The sequence below is a fragment of the Zingiber officinale genome, chromosome 9B, assembly GCF_018446385.1.
Source record: "Zingiber officinale cultivar Zhangliang chromosome 9B, Zo_v1.1, whole genome shotgun sequence".
Classification (NCBI taxonomy): Eukaryota; Viridiplantae; Streptophyta; class Magnoliopsida; order Zingiberales; family Zingiberaceae; genus Zingiber; species Zingiber officinale.
Genome location: NC_056003.1, coordinates 40,947,543 through 40,954,647, shown reverse-complemented (window position 1 = coordinate 40,954,647; position 7,105 = coordinate 40,947,543). Strand labels below are relative to the sequence as shown.

Genomic DNA, 7,105 nt, shown 5'->3' with positions numbered 1-7,105 from the left:
TCACAGTTGATAGCTTGCTTGTAATGCAGAATTGCCATGTCAAGTTGACTTTGTTCATAATAGATGCCAGCAAGGTTTCCTGCGTCCAGATATCCCCAATGCATAGTTGACATAATAAACTCTCTTCAGAGCATAGTTTGCAGCAAAGTTATCCACAAATTCAAAAAGAGATTAACAGTCCAGTGGAAAAATCGGAGTTATTGAATCACGTAGCATATTCCAGTGAAAGTATTCTGCAACAGTAATGTTATGAAGAACCTGAAATAAATAGAAAATGATTAAGAGTTCACACAAACAAGAACTACACATAGTAAATAAACTTCTCTTCTTTTGTATGCAAGTCAACAACAAATCATCATGTACTTCAAAAACGACTAAGATATTAGTTAAAATAGAAATAATTAGAGGAAAAAATAGACATGTTTCATATAGCAGCCAATTAATACATTTTGATATGGAGAAACAACATCAAACCCTTAGTTGCAACTATTAAGGAGACCTAAAGACAAACAGTGTAAAAGCCTTCACACAAAAAGTAGAAGTGTGGATACCAAATATGCAATTTCTTCATTCATATCAAACCCAGCAAAGAATCATTGGATCACTGTCATCTTTGGGAAGCAATGAAATTTTAATTAAAATAGAATAAATTTTAGGAATTTTACATTCTTGATTTGTATAATAACTGGTCAATTGATTTTCGTATGGAGAAGAACCAAGTAAAATATGGTCAGTGTAAAATCCTTATGAGTTGAAGTCGAATTATATTTCAACTAAAATACATATTAAATCAATGACAAATGATAATCAAAGTGAAGAAATAAACAAGTAGATAATGATTCCATTATCACAACAGTTCACAGAACCTAAACATTCTAAAAACACTAAATCTAAGAATTTATTTCAGCCCTACTCGAAAAGAGTACTCAGTTACTCCACAAGTTTACCATGAACATAGTTTCTCAAGATCACAACATAGTGGTAGAAGAGCTTTGCTTTAGGTGTCTAAAACACCTACATTACAAAAGGATTCAAAACAACCTATCAAGATATATTTAAATTATGATGCTGTGGGTCATTCTTATGATAGGGATTGCTTAAATGTTGGAGATCTTGTGAAGGTAATCTGTTAAAGTAAAATAAATCACTCAATTATGGACAATGAGTTCCTGTATTTTATAAGCATGAACCATTCTCTGGTCTTGGTGTTATTTCATCTTGGTGAACCTTCTGCAACATCAGTTCCAAGAAGCTCTGTGTGCACCCCTAATGGAGATAGGCCAGTATTTGCAGATTGTTGGTACAACTGCACATTGGAAGATATTTCAAGGGAAGATAAGAAGCAGCGTCTTAAGAAGGTATGACACATAATGTGTACAGATGAATTTAAATTGATCATATAAATTTAATCAACTTGTATATTTGATGAAAGCAGATAATAATGTGTACAGATGATCCATTATTTGGAGAGAAAAACGTTATAAACTTCATCCTCTTATCTTACATGTGCCTCAATAACCAACACATTTCTTCTTGTTTCTGTTTCGGAGGTGGTTTATGAAATCTCATGCATTCAACAATTTAGGAATCAATCTCTCCTGAAGCATTAATTAATTACATTAACTGCAAATATTACTCTACAGAGATTACCATTGCACGGCCATTGCTTCCTTATTCTATACAAGATGGTTTGCCTTTTTTCCTCAAAATTATCCAGGTCCGAAACCCATCTCTTCCAGGAGTAGCGCCATGCAATCATTTGAGAGATATGAGAGCTTTGAGTAGGCTTGAATCTCGTCAGCTAGTTGTGTTTGTTGCCTGTTATGATTATTCAGATACAAAATTAGTGAACTCTCTGATGTTTTGCGTGTGGATCGACAATCACACATGAGCTAGAGCAAAGTAGAAAATATAGCTGGAATCTGATCATGACACAGATGAAGACTACAGGATGAAGTGGCTTTATTTCCTTGTTCTCGAGGCCACACAATGCAGTATGTAGCTCATGTTTTCTGTACGAGTATGCATTTTGAAAATCAAGTATGATTTCAAACACAAAATTCAAAACAAAGAAAACATCTTAACCAGTGGAAGCATTTATGATATAAGGAGTGTATCGTCTTCCATTTGACATGTCAAATGCTGATTTTGCTAATTTCATTTGCCTATTCTACTCAATTCAAGTATTCAACTTAGTTTTATGGCACTCACTTCACAGATTCTGTAGAGAATCAATAGGCATTTGTTCATCAGCCCATTGTGCATCCTTCACCTTGGAATCAGGTTCCCTTCCAGTCACCTGAAGTGGAACTTCTAACTCAGGCGGTGTCTGCGAGAATACAAACAGATCGATTAGATACTTTACTATAGTACCTCTCTAAACTCTGAAGTACTGTGAGATTGCTTCCTACCATGCAACGAATAAGAGGCCAATTCATTTCATGGAAGAAGGAATGTTGCTTGATTTCATTGGCACCAGTTTTTGATCCCAAACGATTAACAGGGTCTCTGTTCAGTAATCCATGTCTTAGCTGCCTTGCTGCAAGGCTAACCTGCAGAAAACAAGAAACAGTATGCAAAAAGGATTGCCTTTGTTTTATACGATGAAACTCATTGAATTTTCTGACACAGATGCTTAGATATTGTAGAAGCTTAGATACTGATAGATTCCTTGAAACACTATGTCATAGCAGTTCAATTTATGGACAAAATTCAGGAACTTTTTGACTTACTACTTGAGGTCAGACGAGAACGATCCTAAGGTTTCCGAAGAGCGGGGGAGATCAGATTGAAGAGTGCAGCTACAGTCAATATTTCTTGAGCGGAAGGGACATCGTATATAAACTTGGGAGTTAGGGTTTCAAGAACAGCAAGTTACTGGTCTCTTCCAAACGAACTAAACCCAATCCCACTCATTCAAACACAGTAACTTTAAGCAAGAATCTGAAGATAAAAGTAGCAGATCCAGAATCGTAGGTCTTTGGATCTCGACGGAAAACACAAGAGAGGTGCATTGCGGCGAAGAAATCGCCTAGATCCCGGGTCAAGGAAGGAAGTTTACCTCATCGATAGAAAGATCCGACAGCGACTGGATCTCGGGAACTCTTAGATCTATCTCCACAGAGAGCTTGCAGAGGAGAAGAGGGAGGTGAAGCTAAGTGAAGAGTGAAGTGTTGGAGGGAGGAGTGAAGTGTTGGAAGGAAGAGTGAAGCGTTGGAGGGAAGAGTGAAGTGTATACGGTGGACACGGCGCTCTAGGTTTAGGTTTGGAAGGAAAAGTGAAGTGTTGTAAATTTTGGCTAAGTATTGTTGGAAAAATTAAATTATTTTATTTTGGTTCATTAACACTGGGTTTTAAAAACTGCTGTTAAAATCGGTGTCTATTAACGAAAAAAATGCGCTCATAGATATCGCCTAAAAAACCGATGTCTATGAACGAAAATCTGCGCTCATAGACACCGGTTTTCGGAAAAATCGATGTAAAATACTCAAAGACATCGATTTTTACTTAAAACCGTTATTGTTCCACCGATGTCTATGAGGGATTTTCTTATAGTGAGGACCTAACTTAACTTATTTGATTACATCAAAATAAACTTTGGGTTACAACAATCTCCCCCTTTTTGATGTGAGCAACCCAAGTTAAAGTAGGTTAAACATACATAAAGTTAAAACAATAAATTCTGCAATAAAGTACAAAAATTAAAAAATATTAATTTGAAAATCTACCTCCCCCTAGACTTAATCTTTTCCTTCTCCCCCTTTGATCACACAAAAATGGGGTACCAAGAAACATCTAAGGGTAATAATTTTGAAAAACTTTGAAACATTTTGAAAATTATTTTGATATCACAAAAAAATTTCAAGAAAAAAAAAATTCTAAAAAAAATTCTAAGAAAAAATTGAAATACTTTCTCAATTAAACAGGTTTTCAAGCATTAATTTTGGTAGAAATCTTGGTAAGATAAATAACTTTAAGTTAAAAAAAATGAGAAAATTTAATTTTTTTAAGTTAAACAGACTTGTATAGAAAATTTTAGAATTTTTCAAAAAATTTGAATAACTATTCAAAGCATTTTAATGCTTTATCAATTAGTCAATTAAACTTTTTATTTTAATATTTGGCTTCTAGGCTGTAACGACCACCCTTCTTACTACTACTACACTCTAAGGATGACCGTTACTTGACTACTAACTCTACTTAACCGGTATGATTAGAAAATCACATGGAAACCCTACCGAAAAATTTCGACAGAGTCTCCCCTGTACCGGTGACCAAATCAACAATACAAATAATATATACTCAGCCACAGGCGGCTGGAACATATAATCACTCAACCACGCAGTATAATAACTCAATAAGAAGAATGAAACTACTCTAGCAATAATAAACAGATAGAACTCCAACGATAGGACATACAAGCTACAAGTGCGGAATAACTCAATTACAACCTCAACTTCATAATAACATAAACTAAAACTCTAAACAGGTAGGTCCTGAAAATTCGCTAGCGAACCCTGGATCTCTCCATAGTCCTGGCATCACACACACTGTCATAGCATCTCCTTGTCGCCTTCCTTCTTATACTTTTCCTTTTCCTTTATCTGCAGTAGGAGGAAAATAGTATCTATAAGCTAAAAGCTTAGTGAGCGCTATCCTACTCACAAAAACTCGATATGCATGTATATAAATAAAAACATGCTAAAACTGAATACTAACATGCAAAGCTACTCATGCTCATAAATAGCAAAGAAATCAACTAACTGAAAAACTAACATGTATAGCTACTCATGCTCATAAATAGCAAAGGAATCATGCTAACTGAGATACTAAACATGTACAGCTAATCATGCTCATAAATCAATAAAGGAATCATACTAATTGAAATACTAAACATGTATAGCTAATCATGCTCATAAATCAATAAAGGAATCATACTAATTGAAATACTAAACATGTATAGCTAATCATGCTCATAAATCAATAAAGGAATCATACTAACTGAAATACTAAACATGTATAGCTAATCATAGAACTATCATGTGTATCAATAAGAAACTGAATTGATACCTAAGCTAAACTAATTAATGCTAAACTGAGTCTAACTTGTATTCACATAACTAATTTGTGAAGTTTTGAAAACTATTTACATAATAGATTAAAATAATAATCATGCTGCTGATGGGCCCGGCAACTGTACTTACTGTGCGCGCATCCCTAACTAAACCCGGGATTGCAAGTTCCGAGTCTAGTAGGGTTTACTAGGTTATCTAAACCTAGGGACGACTGTGGGAGTCCAACCCAATGGATATCTAATCCAGTATAGTGCCACTGCTGAAAATAAAATACTGATTTCATAGCTAATTTTCTTACCTTGCTTTAACTAGGTTATCTGAACCTAGAACTAGGTTATCTGAACCTAGAGGCGACTGTGGGAGCCCACCCATTGGACCGTAGTCCCATATAAGCTGAAGCAAGACTAAATAGGTTATTTTAAATGCTTCTACTACATTAACTGAGCTATTAAAATGCCTACTGTAGCATTATATTGAGCTAAGCATTTTATCAAGCACTTGGTGTGCACTAGAACACACCCTACGTACTGAAAATCTGTATACAAAGCTTAACATAAATCTGCATGCAAAGCTTAACACAAATCTGCATATTAAGCCTATCAAAATCTGCATACTTTACTTATAAAAATCTGCACTCTAAAGACTTAATCAAACTTCACTATAATCTTTTAAAACTGCACTATGAGGAGATCTAAACTACATTAAAACTTCCAAATTGATTTCAATTATCTCAATTTCCCCACTCATCTAATATCAACCACTGCTTTCTAAACTTTCTGTTTCATCATCAACATGATCTATTTATGATTAGAATGATATCTACTCCAATTTCCCTTACTTTTTAAGTTCGTTCCTACTTCAAACCAATATGAAGAAGTGATCTAATTGGAATTGTAAACTATGAATATTCAATCCAAATAACTTAAGTGCATATTGGAAGAACATTTACTCAAGCATCATAAGTTCAGATCCACTAAAATGATCCTGCTCCTCTCTACTTGGTCCATCAAGAAGAAAGACAAATACTAAGGTGTTTCATGCATATAGATTAACACTGTTAACAGCAATGATCTCATAGAGGACCCAACACTAAACTTCAACCAATGTACTTACTATCAATATATCATAAGCAATTAATGGGAACATCCAGGTATCATCAGGGGACAAATTAAAACCTCTAAGCATCATAATGGATTGTTTCTACATCCTAATCTGTTCTACACTTTTAAATGTTAAAGCCAACAAAAAAACATCTTGGATCAAGGCTTGTAAATCTTCCATTCTCTGTCCCCTTGAAACTCACGGTAGCACTTCAAATTCCCATGTTCTCTTTTGAAATCCACGACAGTAAGCACACAAAAGAAAAGAAAACCATTGCTGCCTATCTTATGCTAAACAAACAACAAACCCTATTCCCTTTCTTTGAAGCACACGGCAACAGGCACAAAATAAATCCGAAAACTGAAAACACAAGTAAATTCATGCAAAGCTTAGGAAACAAGGAGAAAATCAAGAATCAAAGCTCGCGGAACTACTCCTACTGCAGGTGAGAAGCAACTCACCTTCGTTTTCTTGGACTTACAACCGAGAAAGAGAGGTGCTAGGGTTTCGGATATATGCTTCCTCGACGATCTCTTGGTATCTTCTTGCTCTCCTCGACGAGAGGATCACAAAGGTATGAAGAACTCACGGAGAAGGGTGCTCGCCGGCCGCCGGAGACGAAGCCCTAGCTTCGTCTCTGTTTTCGCCCGAGAGGAGAAGCGCCGTCGCGAGAGGAGGAGAGGAGAAGATTTTGTCACGGGGAAAAACCTAAGTTCTCACTTTATAACTCCAATATTTCTATTAACTACTATTGCTTATATATTTTTCGCTTCCTTTCTTATTAATAAAGCCCGCTGGCCCAGTTGGTTGGCTGCATTCTGCTTCGGGCGCGACTCGCGGGTTCGAATCCCAGCTGCAACCATTTTATTTCCTATTATTCTCTGTTTCCTAACTACTGCTTAAATAGAATTTTTCTCCTTCTATAATAA

General features: G+C 35.6%; 1 long non-coding RNA gene across 3 annotated transcripts; it reads right to left on the bottom strand.

Moving 5' to 3' along the window:
• Window positions 1-1,554: 1,554 nt before the first annotated feature.
• LOC122022576 lies at window positions 1,555-3,283 on the bottom strand. 3 transcript variants are annotated; one of them, XR_006123025.1, is made up of 4 exons: window positions 2,733-3,283; window positions 2,412-2,552; window positions 2,212-2,329; window positions 1,555-1,818 (listed from the first exon to the last, which is right to left on the bottom strand). It is a non-coding gene; the product is annotated as an uncharacterized LOC122022576 (long non-coding RNA). The 3 variants fall into 3 exon arrangements; XR_006123026.1 differs by having other exon boundaries at window positions 3,062-3,283; XR_006123024.1 differs by having other exon boundaries at window positions 2,412-3,209.
• Window positions 3,284-7,105: the final 3,822 nt, after the last annotated feature.